The sequence below is a fragment of the Pimephales promelas genome, chromosome 10 (genome assembly GCF_988280905.1).
Source record: "Pimephales promelas chromosome 10, fPimPro1.hap1.1, whole genome shotgun sequence".
In the NCBI taxonomy this organism is placed as follows: Eukaryota; Metazoa; Chordata; class Actinopteri; order Cypriniformes; family Leuciscidae; genus Pimephales; species Pimephales promelas.
Genome location: NC_142778.1, coordinates 27,837,544 through 27,847,992, shown reverse-complemented (window position 1 = coordinate 27,847,992; position 10,449 = coordinate 27,837,544).

Below are 10,449 nucleotides of genomic sequence, written 5' to 3'. Positions count from 1 at the left end.
GCTGCTCCCACTTATGCTCTGCAGATCTACTGATAAACACTCTGATGGATGTCTTGTATTCACAGCAACAAAACGGTACAAAATGTTGAGTCAACACAAAGATTTTTTCCATGCCGAAAAAGATCATGGTCAGTACTTTATATTAAAAATAAAAAGTGTAGTATAAAACAAGCAAACAATCAATCCATTTATATTTCCAAGTCAGGTTGAATACAAGTTAAGCTCAATCCTGATAGGTCCTTAACTCAATCTGCTTGGTTCCTTCTGTATCGTCAGCAGCCAATGAGTTTGCTGCACCTTAGAAAATAACTGGTCAACATTTGCTTTAGCGGTCGAAGTGTGCTTTCATCCCCCTAGAAAGGTACTTCTTATCATCATGTTAAATGGTTAGTTCACCAAAAAAAATAAAAAAATATCCCATAATTTACTCACTCCCTAGGTGTATTTGACTTTCTTCTTTCAGCCAAACACAATCGGGGTTATATAAAAAAAATATCCTTGCTATTCCAAGCTTTATAATGGTAGTGAATGGTAAAACATTAGATTTTAAAGTTCCAAAAAGCACATCCATCCATCATAAAAGTAATCCATACGGCTATTTTAAAAAAAGGCCTTTGAAGCAAAGCAATGCGTTTTTGTAAGAAAAATCAATTTTTTTCTTTATAAAACACTGGCTTCCAGTATAAGGGCCATACGCAAGTCGAGTTCTGGCAGAAGAGTTACCTCTGACCCAACGCATGGTACCATTCACTCCCATTATAAAGCTTGCCAGAATATTTTTCAATATAACTCCAATTGTGTTTGGCTGAAAGAAGAAAGGACGGATAATGGGATAATTTTTGGGTGAATTAATATTTGAACACATTATTTAACATCTTGTGGATATATATTGGAAATGTTCCCTTTAACCCAGATTTGTGCTTTTTTTATTTATTTATTTTTTATTAAATGTTTGTGGTAATCACCATAATGCCACAAATGCAGTCCATTGACTTGCACTGAACAGGAAAAAATTTTCTAAGCAGAAAATAACTGCTGTAAAAACAACTGTATGCACATTATGCATCTGAAAGTGTTCTTTAAGAGTTAAATACATTCTGCGCTGCAGCTTGCCATTCATTTGACTTCTGACACCAGAGTCACTATAAATGCCACACATTCCATGCACAAGAGGTAATTCTGATTGGACACACATGTTCTAACAGTATCTGCTGTATCATTTCAGCCAAATCATATCTGAGAGATAAACAAGATGCATCTACAGCTATGTTGCATTTCAAAGCAATCATAGCATATTAGTGTAATGACTGAAAAATAGCCACTAAGCACATGTTTTGCATTTCAAACGTACATGTGCAATGCAGCTTTTTAATTACAAGATGACCCCACCTGACTCTATAAACTCAAAAGTTTCAAAGTGTCAGGGTTTCAAAGCCTGGCGGATTTGACGATGGATGAAGGGAGAACCACAAATGTTTTCCAATTATATGTCCATATTTGATTAAAATTAACAATGATGCAAATTCATGCAGTCTCAAAAACACATGATTGTTTCTCATTGGATGTGGTTTCTCATTGGACGGGGATGTTTTTTTAGGGCAATCACTTAAAGAGAACATTCTGTCATCATTTACTATTACCATTCACTTTTTTTTTGGTAACATTTTTACAATAAAAGTATAAATAAAAGGTCCAGTGTTGTTTAAATTCATATTAAATACTTTCATTTGTGTATACGGTGAGGCTTTCCAACACTAAAACATGATTTAATGTTTGTAAACCATCAAGCTTTGGCTATTCTTTCATTTTTCTCTTTCAAAAAAATCAGCATCAGGTTTAAAAATCAGGATGTAATTTAAAAAAAAAACCTGTTTTGAATAATTCTTATTGTACAGACACGTAAACAGCCTGACCTTTTGACGCTAAAAAACAAACATAATCCCAGAGTGACCGTGGTTTACGTGCGCTAAATAAACAGGCAGAAATTCTGAAGTGCTGAGTCAAAATTCATCTGGAGGAGCAAATTCAGTCACGGATCATAAATAAAGGGAAGAATTGGATTAAATCAAGATGTGAACAGGGAATGCGGTCACAGATTAAGAATGAGGAATAGTAAAGGGACAGTTAACAAAAAGCAGATTATGAAGTGCTAAAAATAAAGTCTCATCTTCACATTTTAAACTACACAGGTCAAGCCAAACATCAATCATTTATGTTTTCAACAAACAAGAATCTATGGCAACAGCCCATAGACGCTTTAATCCAACATTTTATGGACAAATGAACCATAGCGGGGGTACTCGTAAATTCAAGATGAGAGGTAAACAGACCAGTATCTGATCACCTAGTGTTTGTTTTAGTCACGTGATGGATTGGTCAAGAAGTACTAACTTGGATATTTATATAATAATTTCAATTTAAATCACATTAAACAATCAAACAAAAAAGAATGTTGTTTTTTTGTTGTTGTCATAACGTATTGATCTTTTTTTTTTTTACAGTGTACCATATGTCAGAAAGAATGACATTTCGTAACTCAATTCAGCAGATCTCCATCTGTTTTGCTGAGAAGCTCTGATGAAGCTGTCCCTGCCTGGACCGTGCGGGACGTCCAGCGTGACCCCTTTGCAGATGGACAGTCAGATGTTCTCTGTGGGGCCTAATTCATATTTCATAGTCAGAAGTTAGGAATGTACGAACAGATTTAAGGCAAAATTTCTCGCATTCCAGGAAGATTTTTTTTGTTGTGGCAATTAAGCAAATAGCTTTACATTTTAAACATGTTACTGAAATCCTTAAAAGATCCAACACACATGGTCACAGAACGCCTGAACAACATTTTTAAAGCTCCAGGGAACATGTGACACTTGTTTAAACATTATACATGCGTGTGTACAGTGCTTATATGTTCTCAGGAAGTTTATTTTAAACTTCAAGGAAAAAACACAGATAGCATAACATCAGCAAATCCATTCTGACTTTTGTGCTCAAAACATATACTGCCCTTTTAACGGATGAAGGGTCATTCACAAGGTGCAATACAATCTTTACCGAACTGTCCTGTCCCATAACAGTTACCAGCAGTGCTTTTACTGGAAATATTTGAGGCATAAGTCCTTCTGGTGTTAAATAAATATTGAATTGGATATTGAATAAAAACTCTTGATGATTTATAATATTTAAATTGTACAATACTTTTGGTATACTAAATTGGAACACTTAAAATCTGCTAAATTGGAACAACTAATTTTGTACTTAATTAGTTATCCAGAAGTATAGTGCTGAGGTCCTGATTGTGCTAAAATGCTTAGGTACACTTAAAATATATTGCATTTAAAGATTGATATTATACAGAGATTTTTTTCACTAAGATTGATATGCTCTAGACGTATATCTCATTGTTAGTTCACTAATGAACTAACTAATGTGGTTAACAAATGGACCCTTTTTGTAAAGTGTTGCCATTTTATCATTATTAAGATTAGAATATACGTAAAATAACCCTTAATGTTAGGGATTCTGTCTCAGATTACGTCTTGAACATTCACTGTTAAAGGATTTAACAATTTACCTAAAAAAAGCGAATTAATTGAAAGGAAAAACTCCATATCTGATATTGATAGAATCATGTTGTATAACTTCCTCTTGAATGCACTGATGGTAATAAGATAGAAAGAGGATGTGTGGAAAACCTTAAAATGGATCTCCAAGAAAGCCTGAAAATGAAATGATTCCTGCAGTTTCATTTTGTCCAAAGATTCTTTATAAAGATTACATAAGCAATATTAAAGTATAGTGTGATTCACACTAGGCAAAGTTAGACATGATACAACAAAGCAGATAACAAGCCAAGAATCAAAGAACTAAACTCCACATTACCTAACAAGACGTTGCCCCAAAAACAAAATTAGATGGCGTGCTCTGGTTAGACAAGTAAAAATATCTGGATTATGTGTCCTGATTACCAACACAAAGTCTGGCTACAATATTACGATTACATAAAGAGGAGCATGTGTCATCACTCATACAATCATTCACTCAGTTTCCAAAAATGCAATGGAAAAAAAAATGTATGGTACTTTGAAAGCAGGTCACAATAATTTTGCCTCACAAAAATTTCACATCTTAAAACTCGTAAGTTTACTAAATGGTCTTCAATGAATTAACTTAATTTCTGACTAAATTAAGAAATGAGTAGCAAGTAGACTTAACTCAGTATTGTAAATTAGTTTGTTTTTACTTAATAATTTGTATTTAAAACGATAAAAGACACTGTAACGTCCGTAACGCAATGAGGATAGACTCATGCAGGACTTTTTGTTATTGTAGATTATTTTCACCAAGTATATTTTTTAGATTATTTTACGTTCACCTACAGATACACTCACTTCAACGCCAACAATTATTTACAACAAAGCAATATCAACATCACTAAACAGACCTGTCCAGTGAGCCATAACCAATAAGAACTCACAAAAATAATACTGTTCAAAAGTTTGTGTGTGCATAAATTCTCTTATGCTTACTGAAGCTAAATTTATTTAATCAGTTAGTTTTAAATAGCTGTTTTACTCCTGTGATGGCAAAGCTGAATTTTCAGCATCATTACTCCAGTCTTTGGTGTTCAGAAATCCTACAGAAATCATTTTAATATGCCGATTTGGTGCTTATTTTTTTTTATCATTGTTCCAACATTGTGCCGCTTAATATTTTTGTGTAAACCGTGATGCGATTTTCAAGATTCAAGATGTTCAGCTTTTATTTGAAAGCAATCTTATGTAACTTTATATACGTCTTTACAGTGTTTTTTGTTTATTTAACAGAAATTACGGAGCTCAAATTTTTGAATGGTAGTGTACATGTGTATTTTCAAGTAGTAAATATTAATTCTGAAGAAAATGTGGGTGGTGCTTGGCCAATGCCAATGTTTGAGTGGTTCTTACTGCACAAAGCCAAAAGAGCCCAGAATCCTGGATATTAAAAGTGTGGGCCCCTTTTTAATTTCTTGTCTTTGCAAGCATATCTACTACATTATTTAGTATACAGCACATCGGTTTACAGTGGAGTTTTCCATGCCGGTATCTCCGCTCCACAACTCTACTGGCATACATTACAGGCATTTATTTGCCACTTATTAACTCTGGGCACTAAAAGGTGGACCTCTGGACTAAGAGAATGCTGGTAAACAAAAACAATATAAACATTTACTTGTTTCAAAACAATGAACAATTCAAGCAAACCAACAAACAAAAATGTTCCTTGTACTATTAAGGGAATAAAACCTATGGTTCTTTAATGATAAAATAATATAGCCATATAGATATAGCCATAACATAATCTAACACATTTTGCCACCCTTGAAACAAACTCCTTTGGTAAATTAGAAAAAAACTGCATGACAATGATATAATGTCACAAATGCCAACAAATGAGCACTAAAACAGCTATGCACGAAAGAACACGAGCAAGACAGCACAGCAGAAAATGACTGTGACAAGAACGGATGGATGACCACCTGGGGATCATGTTTATATTGCCAAGAATCATTACTTCAGGTATTTGTTCCAAAGCCCAATACTTCATTTCACATTCTGCTAGACACATAAGCGATCCACAGCGTCTTTAAAATCAGATTAGGCACAATGACCGACCAATCAAAACTGTGCAATACCAGCAACTGTGAGTAATAAAAAAATCCAGACAATAATAGCTAAAGATATGCCACGGAAGATTAGATGTAAGTGGTTCCAGAGAGCAAAAATGCTTTCGAATTGAATAGATGATGTGACTCAAACACAAAACAGAGAATATATAAGGATTATTAACTGCACGAACAGCCAAACTTAAATAATTACTGTAACATTTATAGACTTTAAAGTTTATTAAACAGCTTGTGTTAAGAAATTCATTCCTCTGAAAGTCACTTACCTATTTCAGGTGATGGTTCCCGGAAAGCTACTGCTGGTTAATTATCTGAAATGCCCTTTGCTGTTTTTAACTGAAATAAAAGGGTTGAGTCATCCATAGTTACACCACGTATACCACAGTTAGTTTGTATACGCTTCGGAAAGCTTGTTTTCCCTAGGTGCCGGGAAGTTATTTGATGTGTTTATTAGGGCATGCTTGGATCTTAAACATGTGAAAACATTTAGGTTTTGGTTAAGTATGCCATACTTCCATGAAAATTTGACTGACTATAACCTTCAAATACAACTGCACTACACTGTCGCAAACCGATAAAGCAGCAGTCTTTATGGTGTACCTTGTGGCATATATGAAGCATTGTGCTAAAAGAGAAAAACCATACACAAGAGTACTGCTGGAATGATGTGTTTTTGTAAGCCAAAAAAACGGGGATACGAATTAGCACTTCTGGTTCTACTGTCCCAAAATCAATAGGTTTTTAGTTAAAAAATAAATGCTTGAAATAAGGTCTGTGGTTAACACAAGCTGATGATATTTTCACGTTTTATTCTACAATATAAAACGCATATCAGTAATACCCCCTGTGATTTTTTTTAAAGCTTTACTTTGCAAAAAAAAAAAAAGTGGCTGAATGGGACTACATCATCACGCCATACAGAGACACTCATTCTAGTCTGCTTTCACAGCCTTTTTTGTGCTTATAATCATGCTCTTGAAAATTTTTCAAACTAAATATCAGAGAAAATGCTTCTTTAAAGAGTTGTTCCAAACCTGTATTAGTTTCTTTCTTCTGTTGAACCCCAAAGAAGATATGTCAGTAACCAAACAGTCAGTAACCCGCCTCCTAACTCATACATGTTAGGAACAACTTGACGGTAAGTAAATGATGACAGAATTTTCATTTTTGGGTGAACTATACCTTTAAATAAACACTCAGTTGTCCGATGCTTAGTGATGATGACATGTTCAGTTGTGTAGATTATCAGAATCATAACCTTTTGTTGGCAAAAGAGTTTATTTTCTGCAATAACTCTGCAAGCCAAAGGAACAAAACAAGAGCCAATGGAACAAACTTTTGGGTCAAGGGAACCAGAGTGATGCTAACTTCCAGGTTGGCATTAATCATCACTGCTGCGCTCCATTTCAATGCAATTGCTTAAACAGTATTTTTCTTTTTGTCTTGTTTTCAAATTAAAATATATAAATATCTGTAAAACAATATACGAAGAGTTCAGATGCAAAAGCCTCTAAGTGCCATTTGAAATTTTCTTCTAGAATGATCATTTTTATCAAGCTTGTATATTTAAGTTCAGTAATTTCACTTAAATGACAATTCATAGGTAATCTTCATTCCCATTTAAGTCAAATTAATGAATCAATTAATGAACTTCAAATGGCACTTAGAGGCTTTTGCATCTGAACTCTTCATACATTCACTCAAGAAGCAAAATTGCAATTTTCCAGAGAACATGTAATATGTAATTTATGCAAAAAAATCAAAGTGTAAAAAATGTGTATGCTTCAAACTATGCTGAAATGCGTTTAAAATAAACCATATGAAAACAAGTCAATAAATAAATGTATAGTGTGCATGATTTTCCAGAAAAAAAAAAAAAAAAAAAAAAAATCGAACAGAACTACTGCCACATAAACGCTTCCATGAAACAGAGCAGAAATAACCACACTTCTAAATCTGCTTGTGATTTATTTCTTAGCATGAAAACAGCATTCACACCATGCAACGTGCTGATAGTAAAAAAGATACGACCCACTTGTTTTGAATCAAATCCACTGGACATCCACCAGCGGCTGATTGTACAACCAGCCTGTGAGGATTTATATTAAATTTGATGCGCAGATTATTAACAAATAAATAACATGTGCTGTCCGACCACTCGGATGAGCAGATGCCAGCACAGTCATTATTACATCGAACCACTTACTCCTCCTATATATAAAGGATACACAATAGCAAGTGTCAAGTAGATAACTTACTGAGAACAGAGGGGATTTTGCTTAAAATGTCACGGTGGTTTCACGATGCATTACTTGGCAAGTGTAAACGAGAGCATGTATGTCACGACTCATGACATGGGGATGTGATGAGATGTGTCATTTTCATGGAGCAGATTCTCTTCCTGAGGCTTAAAATAATTTGTGGCTGTCTGTATTCATTGACTTGATGATGTTGCAACAACAATGCCTCTAGGGGACTTGCCCCATCTGCTTGGAATACACCCTTGAGTTGTTTTTTTTTTTTTTTTTGAGTCGTCGCTCAAGCACTGATATTGTATAACCAAAGTCTGGTTTCAACCTGCTTCAACCACATTCACCAGATAGGAGGAACATCAGGTAATCGCTCTATTACCAAAAAAAGGAAACACATCACAGCTGTGCTGTCATACTTGCATCAAAACATGTGGAGTTGACTCTGAACATAATAGTTCAATACTGTAAGAATCTAATTCTGTATGCTGTATTCCTCTCATAAAGTGACAATATTATGCATCTTCCAGTCCACGCAGCATATCAATCTCTCACTATTTTCATTTAGATTGTGTGGTACTATAGAAAACCACAAATTGATTCAGTTTGTCACTTACACCAAGAGCAATTGAGCAACTACTCTGCTGTCAGACTGGCAGAAACATCTGAGCTGGAGCGTTTTATCTTTCCAGAACACATTTTGAGAAATTTCGACACTGTGTTTTTACTTTCTACCGATAAAAAGACGAGAGGGAGAGGCTTTACTCAGGCTTAAATATAGAATTGGGTGCTGTTTAACTCAAAGGAAACTGGTAGGAGTAAAGTTGTCTTTCCTGAGCATGTCTTCACTTGGCAGGAACATTTCCAGCAGCCTTATGAGGCACTTAAAAGTAATGTTACCATAGTCACGCAGCCTATTTGCAATTCAATCGTGTCTAATGTGCTTAAACAGTGTATTTAAAAACCAAACAGATCGCAACAGTGTACAACTAGTAACACTGTTTTGCAGTTTTCGACAGAGAGTAAAGACATTTATGATGTTAAAAAAGATGTATATATCAAATAAATGTTCCTCAAAGTATCATTTTCAACAAAACGATTAAGCAGCACAAACGTTTTCAACATTGATGATAATCTTGAGCACCAAATTAGCATATTAGAATGATTTCTGGATCATGTGACACTGAAGACTGGAGTAATGATGCTGGAAATTCACCTTTGCCATCGATACAATTTTAAAATATGTTCAAATATTCACAAAATTATAATTTTTTTACTGTATTTTTATCTAATAAATAATCAGTCTTGCTGATCTATCTGACTAAATTCTACAATGTTAAGTGGGTGTAAAAAAAAACTAATTAAACTCTTATTTGGGTCAAAAATGGGCACCCATAGAAATGAATGGAAAAAACTGTAATTTAGAACATTCTAAAATAAGCCAAAATAAGACACCAGGTGACCGCAAAGTCGCTTCATCTTTAGGTTTTTAGCTCTAAGAACTTATTGGAATGACATTTTAATATAGTTAAAAAAAATTAAAATAATAAAACATAAAAATAAGCATAATTTACATAGAAAATATGGTACTTTTTGAAGTAAATAAATTCAAAAATACCCCCAAAATAAAAAAAAACACCATAAATGGATAGACAAAACTTTATTGAAGACAGACTGTGATATAATATGTATAATAAATAAAGATTAGGATCACACCTGAGTCCTCTGTGCCCACATTTGTCCTCCATTACAGGATTAAGGGCTAAAGTGAATACGGTTTGAGGGCTACAGCAGATGTGTATATATACAATCTAAATATTGAATTTGTTGTTTATTTATGGACTGAATAATATGCCAAATGAACCTGCAACAATCCAGAGAGAATAACCCAATCAAATTTTTGGGTTGGGGAAAATGTTTGAACAGAAATAATTACCATCTACTGTTTTTCTCTCTTCACTTACAAATTTGGGCATATTCCATTCTCAAATGATTTTGGCAAAGCACCTGGTGTCATATTATCTGTACTGAATATAGAAATCATTAATTCCACATTCCTAACTTGTTAACAAAATGTGTAGGTGGCTGGAATGTGTGAGGGCTCGTCCAGAGTCATTATCCCAAGGACAACATCTCCCATGCAGTCACATCATTTGAAATAAACTCGATCACCAATTAGATGTGCATTCCAGATGCTTCGCAGGAAGTTAATCATCAGATGTTTACAAGGCTGATGCTGAAGCATATTTGTCTGGGAAATGAATCTCGACCCGACAATTCAAAACCTCTCTGACCCTCCGAACACACCAATGCAGGAGATATAGAAAATGATTCGGAAACAAAACAAATGGTGTCATCTAATTAAAAACGATATTACAGGAATGCTGGAATGATGATTTCTCTCAGGGGTTATATTCTATCATTTTAAGACAGGGCACATAAAGTTGTTGGCTAGTTTGGAACAGGGATGTGGCTGCTTGTCACTCAAGACAACTCCCGCCCCTTCCCACCCCCAGTAAAGTATATAAAGCACTCAGG